This window comes from Odontesthes bonariensis, chromosome 2 (assembly GCF_027942865.1).
Source record: "Odontesthes bonariensis isolate fOdoBon6 chromosome 2, fOdoBon6.hap1, whole genome shotgun sequence".
In the NCBI taxonomy this organism is placed as follows: Eukaryota; Metazoa; Chordata; class Actinopteri; order Atheriniformes; family Atherinopsidae; genus Odontesthes; species Odontesthes bonariensis.
This window is the reverse complement of record NC_134507.1, coordinates 36,659,743-36,667,702: the sequence shown is the minus strand read 5'-3', so window position 1 is coordinate 36,667,702 and position 7,960 is coordinate 36,659,743.

Here is a 7,960-nt window from a genome sequence, read left to right as displayed (position 1 = left end):
ATCACCAGTTGCACCAGATGCCTTTGGAACAAAGAAAAAACAAAACAAAAGTCCCACCCCTACTGATTATATCGAATCGCAATACTTGTAGAATCACAATTATCAAGAATCGTGATAAAATGAAATCGTGACCAAAGCATATCGTCCCACCCCAATTTGTGTCAAATTGTATTCATCCATCAGCTGTTTATTTTTTTTCCTGACTTGATGTCCCAGTTGATATTAAAATCAGCGAGTAGGATGATTTCCTTTTTCGAGTTGCAGTGATTTAAGATTGTCTGAAGATGATTATAAAACACATCCTTTGCTGAGGTGGATCCACACAAATCGCAGTAAAATACATTGCAGAGCAGAGTGATGCATTTAGACCAATACACTCAGCGTTAATGTCTTTAGGCCACCTTATTAGTTCATGTTGAAACTTCTCTCTGACATAGATTAATACTCCCCCACCTCGCCCAGCTTCTCTAGCCTTTCTAAATACATTATATCCTGGAATGCTGGTAGCTGCTGTTGATGATGATGAATGTGTCAACCAACTTTCACATATTCCAAGTATATCAATATTAGAGTCCCTTAATAAATGTTCCATCAGCTCAACTGGTTAAAAACAGCAAAGTGTTTCCTGGTTCCATCTCCTCTCTCTGAGCTGCAGATCCAGATGTGCTCAGACTCAACATGTGCTGCAGGCTGAATGATCTGCGGGCAGATTGTTGTGGTGGGACGTTTTCTGGCTGAGAGGTTCAGGAGCTAATCTTCATTATATGTGTTTAAAGTCTCTGGGTTACATGAATTGAACCTGGTGGTGGTAATATTCTGGGTCTTTAATGGTTAGATGACAGGTTTGTAGAGTTGTTTTAACAAAGAGAAACAAAGGTTGAGTTAAAACGGACTGTGTTTCCCTGATGGCTGTTGAGCTGAATGGCTGCAGACCTCTGAGTTGTAAGCTGGAACAGAGGGTTAGTGTAAAGAATGTCATGTATTACCACCACTGTTACTTTTATTCATTTAAACCAGTGGTCATCAACCTTTTTCAGCCCAACCTCTACATGGTGTTTAAGTGAACAACTTGGACAAGACTCTGGTTCCTACCATCATTTAGGAATATTGCAGCTCAAGTTCCTTTTCAGAGTTTCATCATGACAAAAAGAATTAGTGAAAGAGCAAAAAGCAAGAGTTTACTGCTTAAAAAGCTGAACGTGTGCAGAACACATCAGAGCAAAGTGCTGATAGCTGAGGGCACTTATAAACGCACCCTCAGCGTTCACGTTTGATCTGAGATATTGAGACCTGTGTGGCTCGGTCTGTCCAGCTCCAGTTAGAATATGTTGGTTAGCGTAGGTTAGCTTAGAGAAATCTTTTGTGTGAACTTCAAAAGGATCTAAGTCTTCTTCCTTTCTGTCATTGCAGAAACATGGAGCCCAAGAGGGATCCAGATGGCACTGCTGTAAGGACTGTGGGAAAGTTATCAAACGATCAAATATGAGGTATCATCAGAGGCTTCATACTGGAGAGAAGCCATACAGCTGTGACCAGTGTGGGGCAGCTTTCACTACATTAGGTAGTCTAAAGACGCACCAACATATTCATACAGGAGAGAAGCCATACAGCTGTGGTCAGTGTGGGGCAGCTTTCACTACATTAGGTAATCTAAAGACACACCAACGTAGTCACACAGGAGAGAAGCCGTTCAGCTGTGGTCAGTGTGGGGCAGCTTTCACTAGATTAGGTAATCTAAAGAGACACCAACGTAGTCACACAGGAGAGAAGCCGTTCAGCTGTGGTCAGTGTGGGGCAGCTTTCACTAGATTAGGTAGTCTAAAGACACACCAGCGTATTCACACAGGAGAGAAGCCTTTCAGCTGTGGTCAGTGTGGGGCAGCTTTCACTACATTATCTTATCTAAAGACACACCAACGTATTCACTCAGGAGAGAAACCTTTCAGCTGTGGTCAGTGTGGGGCAGCTTTCACTACATTAGGTAATCTAAAGACACACCAACGTATTCACACAGGAGAGAAGCCTTTCAGCTGTGGTCAGTGTGGGGCAGCTTTCACTACATTAGGTAATCTAAAGACACACCAACGTATTCACACAGGAGAGAAGCCTTTCAGCTGTGGTCAGTGTGGGGCAGCATTCACTACTTTAGGTAGTCTAAAGACACACCAACGTATTCACTCAGGAGAGAAGCCTTATAGCTGTGGTCAGTGTGGGGCAGCTTTCACCCAATTAGGTAATCTAAAGACACACCAACATAGTCACTCAGGAGAGAAACCTTTCAGCTGTGGTCAGTGTGGGGCAGCTTTCACTACATTATCTTATCTAAAGACACACCAACGTATTCACTCAGGAGAGAAACCTTTCAGCTGTGGTCAGTGTGGGGCAGCTTTCACTACATTATCTTATCTAAAGACGCACCAACGTATTCACACAGGAGAGAAGCGTTTCAGCTGTGGTCAGTGTGGGGCAGCTTTCACTACATTATCTTATCTAAAGACACACCAACGTATTCACTCAGGAGAGAAACCTTTCAGCTGTGGTCAGTGTGGGGCAGCTTTCACTACATTAGGTAGTCTAAAGACACACCAACGTATTCACACAGGAGAAAAACCTTTCATCTGTGGTCAATGTGGGGCAACTTTCACCCAATTAGGTAATCTAAAGAAACACCAACGTAGTCACACAGCAGAGAAATGATTGGCTTAAATCAACAACAATTTTTACGGCAGATAAGCAAACATTCACCTGAGAGCAGCAACAGGAACTACCAATCAGAAGCCTTGCATTTGTTCAGATTAAAAATCTTCTTTGTGGATCACCACCTTCTCTTGTTAGGACTTTAGTTCTGAATGTTCTGTGGGGAGCACATGTTTGAAGAACGATTGAAAGTGTTTTATAATTTGTTGGGATTGTTTTAACTGGGGACGGATCTCCCGATGTTTGATGTGAAGTCGAGCTTTACACTCGTCTGTATTTCATTGTTCTGCATTTCATTAAAGGTCAGATGTTAACTTTTCTCGTGCTTTTCCTGTTCTTGCTACACAGATATTTTTGAAGAAAATGTGTGTTTGGTTATGAGGGAAAGTTGACCCTTATCATCTTCCCCAAAGACCCAGAAATCTTTAACGCAGTCTGAAAAAGGTTTGGAGTTGTTCCCTGTACTTCCCAGACAGCTGCATGATGCTCATGACTGAAGCTGAAAGTTAAGGCTGTTCCAACACTAAAAGGGCACGGGGCTCAACTTCAAGCTGTGGAACTCTTTCAAATGTCTGTTGTGTTGGAATCAGATGTGTGAACGGATTTTAGTCCAAACGTAATGGCTGCACTGAGGGAAAAGGCAGCTACGCAGGCTAACGGTACTTTGAATTGAACCGTTTAACAGGAGAAAACTGAACTGATCTGTTTGTTGCTTCTACAACTGCTCAGTTACTCACACAATCAGGTACTGAGCAGATTTACCAAACAGACATTCTGCTGTAATCTCAGATGCTCTCAGTCGCGCTGCTCACGTTGTTTTAGTCCACAATTCTTCTTTTTCTTCTTCTTCTTCTTCTTCGAGTGAGAGGAGTGTGAGTGGAAGAGCTGAGAGACAGGCTAAGTGTGAAAGTGGTTTTTCTGCCCTTTATTCGCTATCCTTGTTTTCTCTGGTTAATGTTTAATTAGTTGTGTTTGTTCTGCGTACTTTGTGTAGTGTTGTAGGGTTAATTTCGACGTTTTTTTCTTAATTGTTTGGTGCGCTTCCCGGCCGCAATGGCGTCTGGCGGCTTCTCCGCGCTGTCCCGGAAACACGGCATCCGAGTTGGTGCCGGTTCCCTGTGCAGCGTGGAGGAGGTTGCACTGGCCGTGGGGCAGGTTATCGGGCACGGGTCGGTAAAGTCCGCTGCCCGCATGAACAGCGCGGTAGTTTTATTTTTAGCAAAGGTGGAGCAGGTGCACAGCCTGGTGGAGGCGGGCATCACTGTTAATGGGCAGTTTGAGCCGGTGATGCCGCTAACGCAGCCGGCTACTAAGGTCACGCTATCCAACGTGCCTCCCTTCATCACCGACGAGTTCCTGGTGAAAGAACTGTCGAAGCACGGTAAGGTGGTGTCGCCCATCAGAAAGGTGCTGTCCGGCTGCAAGTCCCCGCTGCTGCGCCACGTGGTGTCTCACCGCAGGCAGCTGTTCATGATCCTCAACAACCGGAATGAGGATCTTGACTATCACTTCCGTGTTCGTGTGGATGAGTTTGAGTATATTTTGTTTGCAACATCGTACACTGTGAAATGTTTCTGTTTTGGTGAGGAGGGGCATTTAATTAAAGGATAAGACGGTTTTTTTGACATTGGGCCCTTGATTTCACATTATAACATGATGTTCTACTCACCCCTGCTTGTTGTTGAACATTTGGAGCTGTTCCGAAGATATTCGCGAGGCGTCTGGCTGCTCTCTTGAGATATTCGGCCATGAAACGGTTTCCTATGGGCAAGCTTATACAGGCACAAACTATGCTGTTTATAATTTATTAATTACTCTACACTAGCACTGATAACGTGGAGGTGCGTCGTTTACTTAAAAAAAATCCGGGTTACTGTAAGTTTGATTTTTTTTGTCGTAAAGTGGGTGTTACTGACGTCATCGTCGTGCTACTGCCACAGACAGCCCACAGACCTGCTGCCTATTTATTCATTCGGCTAAAATTCAAAATTAGTAACCCGGATTTTTTTAAGTAAGCGACGCACCTCCACGTTATCAGTGCTAGTGTAGAGTAATTAATAAATTATAAACAGCATAGTTTGTGCCTGTATAAGCTTGCCCATAGGAAACCGTTTCATGGCCGAATATCTCAAGAGAGCAGCCAGACGCCTCTCGAATATCTTCGGAACAGCTCCAAATGACCAACAACAAGCAGGGGTGAGTAGAACATCATGTTATAATGTGAAATCAAGGGCCCAATGTCAAAAAAACGGTCTTATCCTTTAAGGCCTGTCCCGGCCGCGCTGAGCCGGCTGCACCCGCGGAGCGGCGGGCGGCGGCCATTACCGCCGCTGGGCCGGCTGCGGGGCCGCAGGTGGCGGCTCCCGCGGTGTCGTGGGCGGCGGTCGCGGCTGGCAGAGCCGGTGCAGCAGAGAAGGGGAGAGCCACAGGAGCTGCGGGGAAGCGGCTGGCTGATGATATGCAGAGCCAGGTTGCAGAGAGCGCTGAGGGGAACGGTGAGAGGGAGGAGGTGGGAGGAGAAGCAGCTGAGGTGAGTAATAACACCTCAGGTCAGTCAGCTGATAAACTGGTGGAGGATGTGAGTGTTACAGGTGCCCAAGGTGTGTCAGGTGGGAGTTCTGGGGAGGTGAGTGGAGCACATATAATGGGAAGTCAGCTAGGGGGGGGCAGATGGACCAGGTGAGATGGAAGAGGCAGGTGAGCCTGCAGGTGTGCTGGAGGGAGCAGGTAAGGCGGCGGGTGGGCTCTGCGGAGGGTCTGAGGTCGCTGGGGGCTTGTGTGCAGTGGGTAAGGAGAGTGAGGCGAGTGTAGTGACGGGTGAGGCGGGTGTGCTGTGTGTGAGGAGCAGTGCAGCTGAGGCTGAAGGAATGGAGGCCTGTGAGGCTGTGGGTGCTTCTGCTCTGCGCACACAGCCCAATAAGAAAAGAAAGGTGACTACTGTGGTGGTTGGTGGCAAGGCCGGGCGGCTGGCGGACAGGCCGGGTGCTGCTGTGGGCAGAGCGGCTGTGTCTGCCAGCAGTGACAGTGAGGGGGGGGGGTGTCTGACAGCAGCATGATGTCACACAGCCAGCAGGCTGCTCCTGTGTATCCTGCTGAGGAACTGCACTCCTTTTTAAAATTAACCAAGGGGATGAAGGGTCTGCTGTTAGAGCAGCACTTCCCTGACCTGCAGGGGTTCTACCGTTCAGCCAGCCACACTGTGAAACACAGAGCTGAGTCAGACCTGACAGACCAGGAACTGTTCAGGCTGAAGAAGCATATGGGCAAAGTCCGAAAACAACTCGGCTTTTAATGATGTGCTCACAGCTTTTATTTCTGATTTTCTCATTGTCTGTTCTTTGTTTGGTTTTCCACTTCTCCTTCCCCATGGCTGAGTTTAACATTGGCAGTCTTAATTTAAACGGTGCCAGAGAGGTGGCAAAGAGGGCGGTTGTGTCTGAGATGGCCAGGATGAAGCGCATTGATGTGCTGTTTCTGCAGGAAACACACAGCGACCCTGGGAATGAGGCAGAGTGGAGCAGAGAGTGGGGAGGGGAGCTGGTGCTGAGCCACAACACCACCCGCAGTGGTGGAGTAGGTTTGCTGTTCTCCAGAGGCTTCACTCCTACTCACCTGGATGTTCAGCATGTTGTGGCGGGAAGGTGCCTCTGGGTCACAGCTCACTTTGAGCATTTTAAGGTGGTTTTTATTAACATCTACGCTCCGAACAACGGTGCAGAGAGGAAACACTTCTTTGAGAACATGAATGACATTTTAAATGGCTGCGGCTAGGAGGATTTTTTATTCATGGGGGGGGATTTTAATTGTACTGTTAATGAAGTTTTAGACCAGAACCATGCAGAGCCTCATCCAGCATCCCAGCGCGCCTTGAGGCAGCTGGTCTCCTCCCATGGCCTGGTGGATGTGTGGAGAAGGATGCACACGGGCTGCCGACAGTACACATGGTCCCACCTCTAGCTGAGGAGATCCTGTTCTCACAGACTCGATCGATTTTATATTTTTAAGCATAGAGTTTGGTGTTTTAAAACAGTGTACGATTTTACCTGTTGGTTTTACTGATCACTCTTTGGTTTTATGTCAGGTTTTTATACAAACTATTTTACCCAAAAGCGCCTATTGGCGTTTTAACTCGGTTTTAGCTGTCGACAGATCCTTCAGGGAAGCTTTTAGTTTCTTCTGGAGTGATGTTAGGCAGAGGAAACACGAGTTTGTCAGCTTGAGGCAGTGGTGGGACCATGGCAAAGTGCAAATCAAACTTTTATGCCAACAGCACACGCTCAATGTCACACGTGACATCACCAGATCTGTCAGGGATCTGGAGACTGATATTGTGGATCTCGAGTGTGCAACTGAGTCCACGGGAAATCGAGGATATGTTGAAATCCTCAATTCTAAAAAGATGGCTTTGGCCAACCTGCTGGACACTAAAGTACAGGGTGCGCTGGTCCGGTCCCGGCTCCAGGCCATTACGGAGATGGACGCTCCGACGAGCTACTTCTTCGGGCTGGAGAAGAAGAAAGGGCAGAGCAGACAGATCCACTCCCTGCTCTCTGAGACGGGGCAGGTGCTGACGGAGCCCGGCCCAATCAGAGAGAGGGCTGCTGGGTTTTACGCCTCACTGTATCAGAGTGATTTTACCGAAAATGACGCGCTGATGGACGAGGTCTGTGCCGGCCTCCCTCAGCTGTCTGAGGAGCTCAACTCCCTGCTGGACAGGCCTCTGGCTCCTCAGGAGCTGCAGGCAGCTCTGCAGAGCATGCAGGGGAGGAAAGCTCCGGGCATAGACGGGCTCACGGCCGAGTTTTACAAGGATTTCTGGGACATCTTTGCCCACGATCTATTGGATGTTTTTAACGAAAGCCTGTGGTCTGGGTCACTGCCAGTATTGTGCCGTAGAGCCGTCATCACCTTGCTGCCTAAGAAAGGCCACCTGCAGGACGTGAGGAACTGGCGTCCTGTCTCTGCTCTGCACCGATTACAAGCTCCTGTCCAAGGTCTTAGCCAATAGGCTGAGGGGCGCCATGGAGCAGGCTCTCCACCGGGACCGGACGTACTGTGTGCCCGGCAGGTCTATGGTAGATAACATCTACCTCATTCGGGACGTTTTGGAGGTCTCCAGTTCAGGCTAGGGCTGTGGCTACACGAAAACGTTTTTCACTGTAAACGATACTTTTTCTTATCGTTTCGCTGTCGCGGCCACACGGAGCCGGCATTCCCACTACCCCAAAACGATAGTTTTTGAGAACGGGTTCCAGAGTGGGAA